The following is an 18,680-nucleotide window of genomic DNA, read 5'->3' as shown; positions in this document are numbered from 1 at the left end:
CCCTTCCCTGCCTTTGTCTCTGCCCCAAGACCTGTTGTCTCATTCTCTGCCTGCTCCTTGCCCCTGGTCTTCTTCACAGCTTCCATCAAACCTAAGCAGAGAAACTCAGCAGTTAATGAGACCTGTAACTGAGGAGATGTTTCCTGTTAGGGCTGTCTTTGCTGTCCTTGGGGACAATCTGAATTTTGTTCCCCAACATCTACATTGTGGCTCACATGTCCCTATAATTCCAGTTCCAGGGAGCACATGCCTTTTTCTGACATCTGCAACATGGAACAGATGGATCCACGAAACTCAAACACTCATACACGGAATAGAAATCAATCTTCAACTTTTTTAAAGAAAAAAGGCTCACGCCTACATACAGAGTGCTTAGTTAAAAATGCAATTTTAGTTTCTTTTTGTTTTTTACAAAAAAAATATTTCAAGAGTCACGGGGCTTGGTTTTAAAACTAAAGAGCATCAGAATAAGATTCTAGGCTTCTCTCTTTGGTTCCAGATCAGGTGTATGTTTGAGCCACTGCTAGCCTGGTTGGCTCTGAACAGACTAAATTTCCAGTCTGCAGCTTTGACTGCCGTATGAGTAGAAAATTAGTGATGGTATCACCGGTTCTTAGCTACTTTTTAAAATCAGCTTTTGTGTTTCCTTTTGTTTCCTTTTGTTCCAGTTGGCTTAAATGCTTTCAGGAAGAAGACTATTTTTCAAGGTTACCGTGGAAACATTGTTTCCTTTTAGTCATTCTGAACAACGGCGGCTTTTCTCACTGTGTTCTCTTTCCGGTGTTATTGAAGGTGTAGTAGGGTGACTGCTGAGGGACAGGTCTGGAACAAACCCTTTCTTCCCTTCTCTTAGACCTCAGCGTGGGTACTTCACTGTGACTGGGAGTACAATCCCTTGTACCTTTTAGTTGCATTCTGAAATCTCCACCCCTTGTAGAAATCGCCATCTTGGCTTACAATGACACAGCCAAAGCCACTTGACTGAAATGGCAGAAGTGAGCATAGTGTGCGGGCCCCTTGAGTCCCTCACAGCCGGTAGGTTTGGGGCTCTGGACAAGCCACGTTCTGCCTTGAGCTGATGGTGACAAATCTCAATAACAGAGACTGAACTCTGAGAGCTCATGAACCCTGGCACTAGAGTGGACCTTAAACCCACGTCCCTTCTATCTTCTACTGTGTTTAGAAGCAGATCCCATGCAATGGTGCACATAGAAAGCATTTGCTGCTGTAGCTATTGTGTCTGGGATCTTCTCTCAGTTTCTTTGGACCGTGCACAGTGTGTCTCTATTTCTCCCTGTGCATAATGGAGATTGTGAAACTTAAAAGAATCAAAGTTCATGGGCAGGGGCATGGCTCTCAATGCTCCACTGTGGGATTATTGAGGACGCCAATCTTGCTTGGTTTACAAATGTGCATGCACATCTACTCCCCTGGTCCAGACAGGAAGATCTTCATTTTTCTACGTGATAACTGCACAGTCTTGGTGGATTTTGTTTTGCGGAAGGACTTTAGGGGCACGAAAACCCACTTCTGGTTCTGGCCTGGGGACAGTGAGTAATTCAACTCTAGGACCTCCACAAGTGGCTGCGGAGTGTTTAGGATAGAGCAGCATAAGTGTCCTGCCTCTGTGTATCCAGCTGTCCAGATGAGATGACAAAGGGACCGTGTGAGGAACACACAGTCTCAGAACCCATTCCTCCATCAGGAGCTCTCGTGTCCTTAGCCAGACTTAACCCAACAGCAAAATGCGGGACATTTTCGTTCTCAGCCCCAGTGCATCCAACGTGGCATCCAGTTGTATACAGGAGGGGAGGGGCACTTACACAGAGCTCCGAGTTACTTTTTTCATTGTGTGACCAAATAGTGAAGAAGCAGAATGGTTTGTCCTGACTCACAGTTGAAGATGCAGTCAGTTGGTCCATCATGGCAGGAAAGGCAAGGCATGGCTACCTGAACTGCTTGGCCGTCCTGGCAGCGGGAACATGAGGCTGCTTGCTCTCATGTGGTTCCATCACGAAGCCGAGAAAGGAGAAATGGTCCCTTTCTCTGTGCTTCTAAATTCAGTCCAGGAAGACGGTGCTGCCTTCCGTCCAGGGAGCCCTCAGTTCACCCTTCCAGCAAATGCTCTCCCAGTCACACCACAAGTGTGACTCACTAGCGTTCTGAGCACTTCTTAACCCCATCAAGTTGATGAGATTAGCACGCGAGCTCTTCCTCACATTTGACTCGGTCCTGTGGAGCACTGACCCCTCAGAAACCCAGGCTTGGGTCCTTGAGAGCATGAAGTGCGGCCGCACAGCTTCTTATCTAGGGCAAACAGCATTCCTGAGTACCCTCACCTGAAAATAGCCTGGTTCTGGCATGGAGCACCAGGAGTCCAAAGGTCATTAGCAAACTATGCCTGGGAACTGCCCTAGAGAGTTGGCCAGAGCCCTTTCCTGACACTAGCGATGGCTATGAGTCCCTCACCTGTGACAGCTCCTTGTCTTGGTAATACTGGACAGACGGACATCATTGTTAATCAGTTCCACCTTTTGTTTTCATCTGTGACTTTGGCAAGTTTTATTTTGCTCCGTCTGACTTCAGATTTGAACTTTTCAACTTTGTGCTCTCCACCAAGGATCTAGAATCTCACACGATTTGGAGAGCGTGCATGAATCCACTCTTGCTTGGCAGGGTGAAGAAGGCCCTGCAGACTTCCCCAAGTGCAGCATTCTGTATACAGCCACTTAAGAAAGACTGGGCACCATAGCCTGGGAACTGGAGAGATTCGCTGCATCAGGAAGTGCCGAGCACCTCTGCTTTCCCTCTCCTGAGACTCCCAGGCCCTCAACATGGGTGATTCCAGTCAGCTTGGTGCTCACATGACCTCTATGTTCTCAGAGGTCCTGCATTTGACTGAATAGCCTGTCCCCAACAGTCTTGACGTTCTTACTGTGTTTTGGACAAGAGACCCATGTGTTCACTTTTCAGTGGCCTCTGCAGGTGGAGTAGCTAATCCTGATGATATGATTTAATGATTACAGCGCGCTTTTAAATGTTTAGATTTCGATTTAATTTTAAAAGCCTATGTGTTTAATTAACTGTGTTGGCCTGCGCATCTCTGTGTTTGGATTCTCACAGATCTAATGTTGGATCCCTGGACCTCTGGATCTGGAGTTTACAATCTTTTGTGATCCACGCAACGTGGGTGCTGGGAACCAAACTAGGAACTTCTGCAAGAGCAGTATATGCTCTTAACTGCTGGGTTATCTCTCGAGCCCTTGAAACGTCCTTAAAAATATTTCTTAGGCTCGTTGCCCCAATGTAGGGGAATGCCAGGACAGGGAGATGAGAGGGAGGGGTTGGGTGCATGGAGGAACACCCTCAGGGGGAGGGGAGATGGGATAGGAGGTTTCTGGAAAGGAAACTGGGAAAGGGATAACATTTGAAATGTAAATAAAAAAAATCAATAAAAGAAAAATATTTCATTTATTTTATCGATATTGTAATATTGCAGAAAAAATCTTAAGAAGAGATTAAATTCTGGGTTTGTACTTTATTTGTCGTCATCTTGATTTTGGGAGGTAGGATCTTATCAGGCTGACCCAAAACTGAGTGTGTACACAGGCTGGACTTGGAGTCACAGAAATCCTCCTGCCTCTCGAGTGCCAGGATTACAGGCGTGTACCCCACCGAGTGAAACTTTTAATTTATTAACTATAATAACAGTGAGCGAGCTGGAGTTAGTTAGAATTGCATTTCTCACACAACAAGACTTTAGGGCACTTTTAGGTTCACAGCAAGACAGAAAGTGAAGAGAATTCCCGTGGCCTCTCCACTTGCACAGATGCCCGGCCTCTCCCTCCATCAGCTTCCCAGGCATGGGCGGCACATCTGTCAACCCCATCTGTGAACCTGGATGTGCACATCACGTACGGCCCATTGTGGCCTTAGGTCTCACCCCTGATGATGTGTGTTCTCGGGGCTCCCACGAATATGTGATGTTCAACGCTACTGAACATTCATGAACTCTCCCTGCCCCGAACAACGCCTGCTGTGCTTGGCCCCTTCTCCCCGTTTCTGCCAAGCCCTTGCCGACTGCCAATCGATCTTCCCACTGTCTCTGTTCTTTTTCTCCTTCCTGTCTGCCATCTCGTTGGACCCCTATGGCTTACTGCCCTTTCTGATTGGTCTTTTGCACTCACGGGTGTTTTCAGGTTCCCTCCGTGTCTTCTTACGGTGCTGCTTGCTCATGTACTCTTACGGGTAGAGGTCAGCAAGGCAGTGCAGTTGGTAGAGCGCCTGACCGGCCTGTAGGAAGTTCTGATTTGGATCCTTGGCACCAAATAAAACACGCCAAATCCTAGCACTCTGAGAGATGGAGTTGGGAGAGTCAGAACGTCACGATCCTCAGCTGCGTGTTGAACACGGGCAGTTCTGGGAAACGTGAACCTTGTGTAAAAAGAACACCAAACCAAACCAAGGCACTATTATGACTAAATACATAAATAAATAAATGAATAAATAAATAAATAAATAAATAACAAAGAGGCCTTGGGTTACAGTATCTTTCATGTCTTCACAATATATGGTACGTCTGGCTGCTGTTTATCTGACCACAGTGGAGCCCAGTCTCAGGGCTGAGGATGCCAGGGCCCGTGCTCTTAGGCCGTGTGATGCTTTCCTGGGCCCTGGGCCCTGGGCCCACTCCCTTTCAGGGCAGAGGATCTTTTTCAGGCTTTCTATTTCATCCCCCGGGCAGAGAATCGAGGGTTGTTTGACTTCTGAACTCCTCCCATGTGACATTAAAGTTTATGCAGTGAATGGAGACGTTGGAGACGTTGGGGACCCACACAGCCCCGATGGCCTTCTCTCCAGTACCCCTGTAGCCACGTTTGATTGGAAGGGCTAGTGGTATGGCTGAACAGGCCCCTCTCTTAGAGAAAAGGTTGCATCAGCTCTGGAAGAGCTAAACTAAATCCCCAAATAAACTCTTAAGCTGTTAGAGAAACAATACATCTAGTGGCTGTTCTGCATGGGACTCCTGACGGCAAACACAGCCACAAACAACAGTGCGAAAAGCTACGGGCAGTGTTTCCTGTGCTGCCAGTCCCTGCCAGTGAGCTAGGGTGGAAGTGAGAGCGTGGGCCCTGTCACACCCTTGCATCATAAGGACAGCAGAGGCCTGACTCCTTAAAGACCCTGGGGAGCTGTTGTTTGCGGTGAATGGGGGAGACAATTTATTAGTGTGATATATGTTTTCTACTTTCTAATGATACATAAATTATCCCCTGAGCCATGATACATATGGTTTAAAGGGAATTTTAAATGAAGGCCTCCCTTCCTCCCCCCAGCAGCACTAATTACGCAGCAGCAGCAGTGAATTACCCATCCCCTGTTGCCTGTGGGCTGCGGCCATTACTCTCGCCTCCAGGTTGAGCTGATGTCCCCCAGGAGAAATGTTTGCTCTGACAAAGTGAATTTATGTCTTCCCTGTGAGCACAACACACTGGGATTCGGGGGGAGAGCATTCATAACGCGTTGGACCCTTCCCTGTGCATGGGTTACGCTGCCCGTACTTTCCCCGATGACAGGGCAGCGCCTCGGTCCTGCCTCTTGGTTTGCCTTTCGGGAGGACATCAGAGTGCTGCTATCAATATTTAATCTCCTCCCACTGTGAGATTTAAAGATAGACTTTGGCTAACAAGCATGGGTCTTTCCTAAGTGGCAGGAAGGGGAGGGAGAAGGAAGCGTTATTAATTTTGGAAAACACTAGATAATTACATGGTGTGGGCAGGAAAATGGTGATACCATTAAGAAGGAAAGGTCATCCAGAGACTGCCACCTATGGGGATCCATCCCACATGCAGTCACCAAAACTAGTCACTATGGGGGATGCCAAGAGGTGCTTGCTGACAGGAGCCTGGTATAGCTGTCTCCTGAGAGGCTCTGCCAGAGCCTGACAAATACAGAGGTGGATGCTCACAGACAACCATTGGACTGAGAATGGGGTCCCCAATGGAGGAGTTAGAGAAAGGACTAAAGGAGCTGAAGGGGTTTGCAACCCCATAGGAAGAACAACAATGTCACCCAACCAGACCCCCCAGAGGTCCCAGAGACTAAATTACCAACCAAATAGTACTCATGGAGGGACCCATGGCTCCAGCTGCATGTGTAGCAGAGGATGGCCTTGTCTGACATCAATGAGAGGAGAGGCCCTCCCTTGGTCCTGTGGAGGCTCAATGCTTCAGTGTAGGGGAATGCCAGGGCAGGGAGGCAGGAGGGAGTGGGTGGGTGGAGGGGGAGATGGAATAGGGGGTTTCCAGAGGGGAAACCAGGAAAGGGGATAACATTTGAAATGTAAATAGAGAAAATATCCATAAAAGAAAAGAAATAAAAGAATCATGAATTCTTCAACACTTAACATGTTAAATTCTAGGACTGTGCTATGAGCCGAGGCTGCAAGGAACGGGTGACAAGATCAATGTCCTGTTGAGCTGAGTCGGGGTCTAGGAGGGCAAGGGTGGTTGGTGCTCAGGCACAAGACCTAGCCAAGCTGCCCCAGGAGAGCAGAGAGACCATGCCTCTGCCTCCCTGAAGTGTAAAATGGGGGGGGGTGTCTAGAGAAGCTGAGAGGTGAGGCGCAGGGACACCCCTTTTTGGCAGTTAAGGGAACAGAATGAGAAAAGCTTGACCTCTGAAACAGAACTTAGTGAATTAGAAAATGTACATGTTAGAACAGGATAAAGACCAGGCATTAGGGAAAATTGTAGAAGACAAGACTGGAAAAGTGGCCGGGCAAGGGCATAGGACTTTGTGAACCATAAGAGACTTGAGAGCCAAGTGACTCAACGACTTAGCGTACAAAGAGATGGGCACGGAAGCCTGTGTCTACTATTTCAGCTATGAGAGAGAGAGAGAGAGAGAGAGAGAGAGAGAGAGAGAGAGAGAGAGAGAGAGAGAGAGAAACAGAGAGACAGACAGAGACCAGAGAGAGAGACACACACACACAGAGACACACAGAGAGAGACAAAGACAGAGAAAGACAGAGAGAGACAGACACAGAGACACAGAGACAGACAGAAACAGACAGACAGATAGACAGAGATCAGAGAGATACAGAGTGAGAGGGAGCCTGTTATTAAGCACAGTGACAAGCACAGTAGAAAACTGCATAAGAACAGGGTTCTTTCTTTCCTTCCTTCCTTCCCTCCCTCCCTCCCTCTTTTCTTTCTTCCTTCTTCTCCCCCTCTTCTCTTCTCCTTTTTCCCTTTCCTTTTTAAAACCTCCCTGTACAATGCTGCTTTTCTTCCTCAGAAGGCTTTTCTGTTGTCGTGTGCCCTCAGGCTGCTCCCCTGGAAGGGAAGGTCTCCTTCTGTGACTTCTCAGACTGAGGACAGATAGGCTGCGTGTGTTTCTGGCAGAGGACTAGTTCTCTTCCTGGAGAGGGTTGAGGAGAAGCAGCTCACATGGCTTTCTTTCTGCTTCACCCTCCTCCCTACCGTCCAACACTCACACACCCTGGAGCTCCCCGATGTTTACAAAGGTGACAGGAGGTGTGTCTTCTCACTGACAGAGTCACCTGATTTCCTGAGTCTAGATGTTACCATTGGCCAAGCAGGCTGTGGTCGCTCCTTGTCCTCTCCCTGCTTCTCATTGGCCAAGCTATGACCTCTCCTTGCCTCTTCCCTACCTCTCATTGGCCAAGCATGCTGTGACCTCTTCTTGCTCCTTCCCTGCCTCTCATTGGCCAAGCTCTGACCTTGTCCTCTCCCTGCCTCTCCTTGGCCAAGTGCACTGTGACCTCTCCTTGTCCCCTCCCTGCCGCTCCCCTTCCTCACCCTCCAGACCCACTCACTTCATGTGCCCACCGTGGAGCTTTGAGGCCAGGACTGCAAAGATTTTTTTATCTGACTGTGTTTGCTTGAGGGAGACTGTTCCAAGACAAGGCCTCCATGGGGCTGGTGTAGGAGGGGAAAGTGAGGGAAGGGACTGAGAGATCAGAGCTGGAGGTAGTGGGTGACCCCAAGGAAGCAGCGTCTTCCAGGTACAAAAGGACTGATGCACACAGGAACTCCCAGCGGCCATGACAGCAAGCACAGGACCTGCACTGGTTTAAACCACACCAAATTCCAGCAAGAGAAGGGGAAGACAACGGTGGGATCCCACTGCTAACCAAGAAGTTATTTGCAATTGATACCTTCTGGGAGAGCGAAATCGGTTTTCTCCAGTGGGGAGTCACTGGGTCTAGCAACCACATCCTCCTCTTTCCCTTAACCCAAGTCTCTCCTCTCACAGTCCCCACCAGCCTAAGTGACAGACTTCATCCTATATCTTTTCTTTCAAAGGTCAAGTTCCTGGAAAAGCTTTTAAGGCCACGGAGGAATGAATAAATGAAGGGGTGCGGGGTGCGTGTACTTGCACCGATTTCTCGAATAGATCTTTGTCTTCTTGCACAAATGGTTCCACAGGACTTTGGAAAAGATAAGCACAGGGAGATGCGGCCTCAGGCTGATAAGGGATGTTGGGGTATGGGGTAGCTGATAGAGTGGTGACATTCTCACCACTTCCTTTTCTTTAGACCTTAAAGGAGGCCTTGACCTTTAGGTTTTAGATACTCTGTTAACATGTCCACACTTGAACAAGACGAAGGAACCACATTTACTTTCTGCACTAAATACGAAGCAACCAGAGGCTGGTGAGCCATTCCTGCTTGCCCCGCAGGAGTAAAGACTGAGTTCATATCTTCAGCATGCACTAAAATATTCAACGATATACCTGTGATCCCAGCACCATGAACGTGGAGATGACCCCTAGAGTCTCTGGCCAGCCAGCCCAGCCAAGTCAGTGAGATCCAGCTTCAGTGTCAGACACTGTCTCAAAAAATAGTTTAGATAAACAAAGACACCATCTCCACCTCTGGCACATACAGATATGCATGAACGTGTATGTACATGCACATGTGCCCATACACATATGAACAGGCACATGTGCTGTATGAGTAGCTCATGCACATGTTCCCACACACAATGAACAACGTAGGACAAACCCCACAGATACACATTATGACTCTCCCCCTCCCCCAGGCGTAATAGTCCATTTCACAGTGGTCAGCTGAGAAGACAGTGCACTGGCCCAGAAGTGGCCTGAGCTAGTGTCCGGAGCTGCATAACAAGGAGGCCTGGGTATTCAGATGACTCTGCACTTAGAACCTTTAGCCACAAACATCCCGGATGGGTTACAGAATGCAATGTGAGGGGGAAAAGAGATGAGAGATGAGAGATGAGAGATGAGAGATGAGAGAGAGAGAGAGAGAGAGAGAGAGAGAGAGAGAGAGAGAGAGAGAGAGAGAAATACAGGGATGAAAAAGGATCTGACCCTGGGAATCAGGAAGGACTTCCTGGGTTCAAGATTACAAGAGAGGATTTTAAAAACTAGATAGAACTGACTATGTAAAGTGAAGGGGAACAACAAAACCTTCATAAAATTGGGAGTGGAAACAAAACTTTAAAAGGACAGCAGGGGAAAGTAACTCAAACATTGAAACATTTCAACTGCCTCAGCGTCCTTGCTTCTGCCTGGCAGGGGAAAACAACAGTTACTGTTTCTCATTCATATGCCATATAAGGGTTCCTGGAGAGAGGCAGGAACAAGCCCTTTAGTTTTATTTTATTTTATTGTTTGAGACAAGGCATATTCTGTAGCTCAGGTTGGCTTGGAACTCATAGCTCAGGCAAGTCTCAAACTCACGCCAATCTCTGGACTCAGCCTCTAAGTTCTGGGATGACAGGTGTGTACCACCAAGCTCTGGTAGCATACATTTTTATATGCTATGTGTGACTGACTTACCACCACCTACATGTTTTATTGCTATTTGACCTACCAAGCACAAGAAGTATCAAAATGTCCGAGACCACCACTGGTGGCAGTGTCTCTGTAACAATATCGCTGACGGTGGTGGTGGTGTCAACAGTGGAAACAGGAAGACACCTGGTCTCTCTGGCTAGATGCTCTAACCAATCGGTAAGCTCAAGGCTCCGTGAGAGTCTGTTCAAAAAACGCAGGTGATCCTTAATAAAGGAAGGCACTGCATGTTGACCTTTAACCTACCTATGCATACATACCCAGCAAAATTTCCATTTTAACGGGGCGAGACCACGGAGGTAGGAAAGGGTGTTTTCAAATTGAGGGTTCTGACACCCAAGCCATCTTCTTCCTTCCCTTTCTGCTTTCTGCCTCTGTGGGGAGAGGCTTCATTGTAACGGAATGGCAGAACAGTGGAGCTTGCTTTGTGGAAAGTAGGACTTCTGTTTTCAAACAACAACTTGTTAAGGCTTTGAGCTCAGACGCTGCAGGTGCTGATGGTAGCAGATCATTTCTCACCTCTGAGAGGGAGTAAAGGGCCCTCAGAAGCTCCCAGCCTAAGGTGCTTGGTGATTTAGTCATGTTGCGAGGTTCCTCTGGGTCTTGGAATCCTTATCTGTAGGACACAGATAATAAAACTGAGAGGACAGAGAGTCCCAGCAATGCGTTCAGGTTCACACAGGGGTCACTGCTGGGGCTGGGTGAGACTCAGACAGCCCGTCTGGAGAGCCACAGTGTTCTCAGGTCAATGGAATGTCCAGGAGAAGGGACATTCGGGAGGGCAAACTGAGATAAGACTTGAAGAAGTAAGGCTGATTTAGCATAGGGACTGTGAGAAGCAGAAAACACTCTCTGATGCCCACAGCGTCCTTACTAGCTCAGTATCTACTCCCTGAGATGGTTTACATCTTATGTGGATAGGCAAACCACCCCTCCCAACCCTTCAAAATAAACCATCCCGTCAGTTCTGACTAATGGATCAACAGCCAGAATGCACACAATTAGATCTCGCTCCTTAAAAACAAAAACAAAAACAACATTGCTGCTGGGGGTTGGGGCGGCAGATGGCCCAAAGCTTGCCCCTCTCCTGAAGATTCATGCCAGTTTAAGGTTCTGGAGAGGTGACATTTTCTTCAATGGTGTCGCGACTGATAAGTTGTCCACACTTCTGTAAGGAACTGTAATGAAGTTTGATGGTTCACAGAAAAACAATAACAAGAAGAATCTGGGAGGGTTGAGGAAGTGAAGGAGAACGAATTGAGCACATCAGTGGGAGTTGGAGGAGAGGGGAGAAGATGATGGCGGGCGAATAGGATCAAAATACATTATACACGCACATGAAAACGCCACACCCAAGTCCATTACTGTGGATGATTGGTATACGCTAGTAAGAGACTTATAAAAATCTACATCCTCTAGGTTGATGTTTCTGGCACGAACAGCAATGAATCACCAAATGCGAGTGAAAAAGATTGCTGTTCCACCCGGGAGAACTGGACTCAGTTTCTCTTTCTCGCCACTGGCTGCGAGCCAGGAGACTAGCACCGCAACGAATCCTAGCAGTGCTCCATCTCTGATGACGTCACTTCCTGTCCGTGCGTCCTGGTGAATGCTTCTTTAGAAGACCTGTTCCACAGGGCCTCTCTCTCCAATCTGCAAAATATACTTTTCCAAGCACTCTGACATAAGGGTGTCTGGACTGAAAGGGACATGGCATGAGTGCCATACTTGTAAGCGAGTGGTTTAAATGCTCCACACTGTGTGTCTCGCCTAAGCTCGACATTAATCCCTTGTCAGGCAGCAGTGGTCAGGTTCGGGGTCTTTAATGTTGACCCTTGCCTTTATCATGCCAAATCTACCACCCAACGTTACTGCTTGCCCCGATAGTTCTCTGTACAACTTTCTTTTTCCCTTAAGCTCAAAATTCACCTCAGGGTCACTACTAGATTTAGGTATCTATTTCTTGGTCTCCTTTAACCCAAGATAGCTTCCCAGTCTTTTGTTTTTCATTGCAGAGAGATGGAAAGACCAGTGGTTGGTTCACATACATGGCACTTTAATCTCCAGCTGTTGGTATTTGCCTGTGATTAGCTTGAGACTACGAATCTTGAACAAAATTCACTGAAACACATCGATGTCCTCCCCAGGGTGACCATCCAATGCTCCAGCTCTTTGTTGTGATGTTCCTTTTCTTCATCTAATTGACATGAGGTCAAGTTTCCCTCGGTGGTCTTCTGGTTATAGGTAGACAGGGCTCAACTTTGTCATTCCCCTTAAATTAAGGTCAGGATCCAGCCATGTTAGACAAACTCCCCACTGACTTCTCTAAGGCAATAAACTAATGATTGGCTTAGCATTGCAATCTGTGTCTTGTTAAAAAAAAGTAATCAATTCATTTATTCATTTTCAGTTGTTTTGTTTCAGATTCATGCAGTCTACCTCAAGAACTCAGGATCACCTACATAAAATTTAAGGATGAAATGCAGCGAGTCAAGGTGAAGTCAATGGGATCGTGTTTACCAGAATTACAAAAATCTATTGCTAAGAAAAAATTAAACTTATTCTTTGAGATTTCATACATGTACACAACCAAATGTGACCATATCCACTCCCAATACCATCTCCAACTGTCCCAGATCTTCCCCACAACACACCCCAGTCCCAACTTCACATTCACTTTTTAAAAAAAAATAAATATCTTCTGAGTCTAATGGATGCAGCAGAATGTGCCTTCTGAAGGCCCAGAGAGCTGGAAAGTGTGCTGTGAACTGTGTCTTATAGATGTAGCATGGCCATCACAACCATAGACTCACAGCATCTGTGGCTACCTGCACAAGATGAAACCGGGTAAGTTCCAGCATGAATGGAGGAGGAGTTCTGATAGAACCACACCTTACTAAAGAGCTATCAGATGTGATAGCTGCCCGGGAAGGGTGGACCATTCTTTTTGAAGGGTGTGGCCACTGGAAAGTTACCTGTGTTCCAATGAATGAATAACCTTGGTCAGAGAAACAACTTCCTCCTCCTCCTTTTCCTCTTCTTCCCTGTCTTCTTCCTCTTCCTCCTCCTTTTCGTCTTCTTCCTTGTCTTTCCTCCTCCTCCTCTTCCTCTTTTCCCCCTTCTTCCCTTTCCTCTTCTTCTTCCTCCTCCTCCTCTTCCTCTTTCTCTTCTTCCCCTACTTCTATGCCCGCCTCCTCCTTCCAGCAGGCAGAAGTCAATGCAGAAACTTATAGGTGACCAAATTGTTGAGATCAAGGGACCATGAACACTCAGCCTCAGTCACTCCACAACCACCCTGCCAGGGCTCAAGGAACATGGAGGAAGTGTAGGTGGGAAAACATTTATTTATACTAAGCACCCAGGCTATTTTCTTCCTCTGTGTCTCTAGGCTTGTGGGCACATCCAGTGATAGAAAAGGGAGTGGAAGGAACATTGTACTTCTCCATTGTCTGCCTTTATTTGACTACACAGATGTCAGCAGTCTTGCTCTTAAAAGTTCAACAAGACCCGTGATACCAGATGACTGAGATTCCACAGGCACGTTCGAGAAATAGTGGCTTTTAATGTTGGCAGTCCACCATGAGAGCACAGCCCAATATACATAGCGTATCTCACACTCGCACAGCACTCGGAGGTTTTTAAAGAGCCTTCCTGTGCACTATGTAGTTTTATCCTCACAACAACGCTGTGCTAGGTAGAGCGTGTGTCACCTCTGCCCCCATATGTGGGGGATCTCCTCATCCACAGACAGGAAGTGGGAAGAAAGCAAACTGGTGTGATTGTGGGTTACAAAAGATGTGTCTGAAAGCAAGGACGAGGCTCTTAGCTCCTCAAACCACCTTCTGGAATGGCTGAAACCCAGATTTATTTTGTATAATGTTTAACATTCCCTATCATCATTTACACACTGGAATCAACACCCCCCCAGCCTGCAGAGAGCAAGCCCTCACCCTAATCTAAATTCCTTTAGCTGCGTTCTGCATCGTGTGTAGCAAATGAAACAACGGGAGTCATTTGTCTTGGCATTGCTTAAAGATAAGCGACTTTACACCTGCGGGATTGTCCCCGGGTTCGTTAACAAGAGGGAGGAAGGAACTGGGCTTAGTAGTTTTAGGACCGATGACTTGAGAGGTGGGATAGGAATACTTTCTTAGAGCGTGAGAAGCAGGAACAATGGTTTTATAGGTGGAAAGATGCTTTTCAGCAGAGCCACTTTTAGAACAATTAATTCCTTCACAGGCATAGCGATTTTCTTCATTTCAAACAGCACCTTTCGCTGAATGGTCTCTTTCATTTGGTATCAGCTACATGAACTTTGATTAACGTTTGATTAATTTTCTTATTATAATTTGAGTATGTCTCATTGAAATCTTTTTGTTTTGTGTGCTATCAGCTTATTTATTTATTTGCGTGTGTGCACATGTGTGGGTGCACATGTGTGTGTATGTACATGTGTGTGTGCATGTGTGTGCACGTGTGTGTATGAGTGTTTTGTTTGTTTGTGTTTGTATTCCTGTGTCACTTCATTTAGTCCCCACTCAACCCAGTAATTTTTTTACTTGACTTAGAAAACTCTGAAGTTAATCAGTTCTTCAAACACAGAAGACCTTGGACTCCTAGGCCAGGTCTTTCTCCTTCTTACTGACTCTTCATCACACGCCTTTTTTTGTCTACTGTCTTAGTTGTTTTTTCCTTCCTCCATTATTAATTTTGCTTCTGGTTGGCTGCAGACAGTGTGGACTCACATCCACTCACCCATCCGGTCACCACTTACCTCAAGAAAAACCCTCTCTGTAGACCACTTCTTCTTTTAGAATTCATTTCCTTCCTTTCTTTATATATTTTTTTTAAATTGAGGTTTGGTCTCCAATGAAAAAACATGAACCCCAGTTTACAACATTTCTTTGGGTAGAAATTAAATTCTGGCTTGCTTAGTATTTTTGTTCGACACTGTGGGAACGGTATTTCCTTCTCTCCTGGCCTCCAAGGCTGCTGAGAAGTCTGTGGTCAGTTAAACTAATCTGCCTTTTTCCATTAATCACTAATTTTGTTTGTTCATCTTTAAAACTGCGATTTGTGGATACGGAAATGTTTGCTTGGTGTAACTGCTAGAACTAGTTAGACTTCTTGAATCTGGAACTCCATCTCAGTTCCAGTTTTGAAAAATAACTAATCATGACTTTTTGAAGACAGTCCCTCTGGCCTGCCTTGTATGACGGACACAAACACAAGCACAGAGTCTTCTCATATTTCCATCTCTCTAGCTCTCCTCTTCAGGTACACCCCTCTCCTCTGCTGATGTGTAATGAAGTCCTCTAGGCACACCCTCCAGGCCCTTAAGTCTATCTCTAGCTATTTTAAAAACTCAAGTGTTTTGTTATGTAGTTCAGCAAGCCAGATTTTCACTTCTACTGTTTTTTTTTTCATAATGCCCTCTTTCCTTTTCAACATTTTCCTAAACTGTCAACTTCTTAAATAAGGTGAACTCAATATGATATGAACAGAAGATAAACTAAATCTCAGGTTGCTCACTGCCTCCTCCAGTGAAAACTTGACAGCCTCCATTCCTGTTCCAGTCATCACTAGGCAACCAGGCACTGTGTGATTAGTTTTAGACACAAGATCTGTCTCATTTTGGAACTGGAATGCGCTGCCTATTGTAATGCGCACCTACTCCCAAATTTCACTCAACCTTAAAAATTTCTCTCATTCCAGTTAGGAGTTTCGCCAGATAGGAAGTCTAAAGTGTCAGAGAAGCATCTGGAAGTTTGGAGTTCCATTTTCCTGTCGGACACTTGTCTTAGACGTTGTAACACAACATTATTTTCTATATAGTTCATACCTGAGGACCATGCCATGGACGTTCAAAAGATAATGGCAAAGGTTCCACGATGTCCCAGGTGACATTACCTACTGTTTCATGTTGGTCCCATGGTCTGGGACTGTGGTGTGAACACACCTGGAGGAAGTTAGGGAACAGAAGAAAGGTTTGTACTACGTGCTTTGACCTGACTTTGACTTTTGGTCCCAAATATTCAGTTGCTGTGTCTTTCTCTCTAAGATGCTTTTCTCACCATTTTCCCACCTCACCCCAGGATCAAACGCTCTGAGGATAATGCCTCATTTGTAGTGAGCTGCTCACCCCTCCCTATCCTCTCTGCCTCCTCATGGGTCACTTGGTCCTGAAGAAGGACCCCGTAGCAATGTCTCCTGCAAACCTGCTTCAGTTCGCTTCACGGAAAGCACTAACCACTGTGCTCCCCCAAGCGATAGAACACCGATACCAGCTTAGCTTCTGTTTCAAACGAACCCAAGAAAAGGACAGCTTGGGTTGTTCCTATAGCACATTCGTGTCAGTCGGCCGTGCTATTGTTCAAATTACATAAGGATATTAAATATCGATTTGGCCAGGTTCCATCAGCCGCAACTGAAAAGAAAATCAACCCCAGAGACAAGAACGCCAGGATCGTGTTACGACTTTCTGTTGCAAAACAAGGGAAAACACTGGGTACACAGAATGCAGCAAACTCTAGCAGGGTTTATTTACAAGTATTTCCTTTTTCGTTTTTAGGTTTACCAGGATAAATATTTGCACAGCTGAAAGCGTTGCTTGTATCAGGTTCTTGTTGACTGCCTCGGGCGAGGCAGATATCTAGTCATGGCCCGAGCAGGGGTCCGGGAGAAGACAGCTCATTGTGTAAGGTGTATGTTACTGTTGTTCAGATGTGGTTTCCCCTTTGACAGAGACATCATTCTTTCTTAAGGTTTCCTGGTGTGGGGTATGTAGATGTCTCCTGAGAGACACATCCAGAGCATGTCCAATACAGAGGCGAATGCTAGCAGCAAACCACTGAACTGAGAACCGGACCCCTTTCGGGGGAATTATTGGAAGGATTGAAAGAGCTGAAGGAGCTTGCAATCCCATAAGAAAAACTATGCTAACCAACCATAGCTTCCAGTGACTAAACCACTACCCAAAGACTACATGGACTGACCCAGGGCTCCAACTGCATATGTAGCAGAGAATAGCCTTGTTGGGGGCACCAGTGGAAGGAGAAGCCCTTGGTCCTGCCAAGGTTGGACCCCCAGTGCAGGGGAATGTCAGAGGGTGGTGGTGGTAAGTGGAGGTGTATGGTGGGGTCATCTTTAGAGAGAGGGGGAGGGAATAGGGGGCTTATGGACAGGAAACTGGGAAAGGGAATAGCATTTGAAATGTAAATAAAGAAATATATCCAATTAAAAAAAAGTTTCCTGGTGTGATCCATTCACTTCTTAGGCTGAAAACATGCGAAACACTACATTTAGAGTGGACCTAGAATCTCTCTTAAATTCTTATTTCTGTCACTGACCTAATTTTACTTTGTCACTCTCTAGGCAAACTGAAGAAAGTCCAGCAGTTCCATCCAGTGGTCTCCAGTCAGCGCCGTGGAAGCGCCAAAGTGACTTTGTAGTGTCTAGATGTTGCCAAGCAGCGGGTGGATTTTGAAGGATGTGTTCCCCTCATTCTTCTGGGGCCCGATTCCTCCCTCTAGTCGTTGGCTCCTGGTTCCTGTTCCCATTGCAACCAATGCTGATAATTTGCTTGGTCTTTAGTGGGTCCTGACAACTGTCTTAAGTGCTATTTTCCATCACTCTGGGGACCCACAGAAAATCCCTGGGTCTAGTTTGCTGTGTTGCAGGCTGCTGTAGTGCTGTGCGATGAAACACACAACCGGAGTGTGTCCCCATTAAGCTGCAAGGCAAGTCTCCCACTGTCATTGAAGATACTGTTGGAAGGCAGGGCACACCTATTTGTCTAAGTCAGGAGTTACTCGACGGTGCTGTGATGACCAGTGTCTCCCAAGCCTTAGTAAATGAGAAAGTCAAGAACTCAGTTCTAAGCCCCATGGGTTCCTGGATTTAGGCAGGATACACCCGCTGTTGGGTTAAGGGAAGAGAATAAACTAAGCCTTGTGCTGGTTAGCAAAGCTCACCTCCGCCCCGTTTATGCCACAGTGAGTCAAATGGGGAAGCTTGACAGCAGAGCTCAGAGACTACGTTAAAACACAATCCACCATATGACTCTTGTGTTCTCAGACTTAACAGGTGGGAGGAGGGTTGTCAGCATCTTAGATATTTAGCAGTGGGGTGTTACTGGTCCCATGCCCATAGGTTTTATGATTTTTTTTCCCGTGCTTCTTCCCCACATCAGAATTTTCTTCCCCAGTGAAGGAAACTTTCTGAGTGCTAGGGAAGACGTTTGATCTTCTTCTCTCTGTGTCATGGATTAAAGTCATGGCCTTTGAAGCTCTGGAGAACTTGATTTTGCAAACTACAGACCTTGTTTATTTAAGATTTTTTCCCCCTTCTGGAATCGGGGGCAATCTCGCTGTAACTTAGCAGCTGTGGGTAGATGTGTTTGTTCTTTCTGCTTTTTTCTTTCCGCGATTTGTTGTTCAATTGTTGCTGTTGCTTTTCGTGTTTTCTTTTGGCTTGGTGGGCTGGAGTCCTAGGCAGCAAAAGACAGCCAATCAAAGGAAACCACAGGTGCGAGCTCAGCCCCATTGGGAAGCGCTAAGGCGGCTGCCAAGATAAAGCCTGCATGGGGGCTGCCACGGAGCATGAACCGTGCTTCCCTCGGTGGTAGCAGCGGATTGCGCGGGCTGGCCTTAGTGAACCTTGGCGGTAGTGTAGCGCGTTATCATCTCTTGCCCACGGGTTGCCTCAGTAGACCAATCTGTAAAGGATCTCTCCTTTGGGGTTACACGGTAGAGCGCTCACACTAATACTCAAGGGGCATTGGTGTGAGGCAGCGAGTAACAACTTAGGGTCTTGTTTCACGAACAATTTAAAAT

This window comes from Rattus rattus, chromosome 3, assembly GCF_011064425.1.
Source record: "Rattus rattus isolate New Zealand chromosome 3, Rrattus_CSIRO_v1, whole genome shotgun sequence".
Taxonomy (NCBI): domain Eukaryota; kingdom Metazoa; phylum Chordata; class Mammalia; order Rodentia; family Muridae; genus Rattus; species Rattus rattus.
This window is presented reverse-complemented; position numbering follows the sequence as displayed.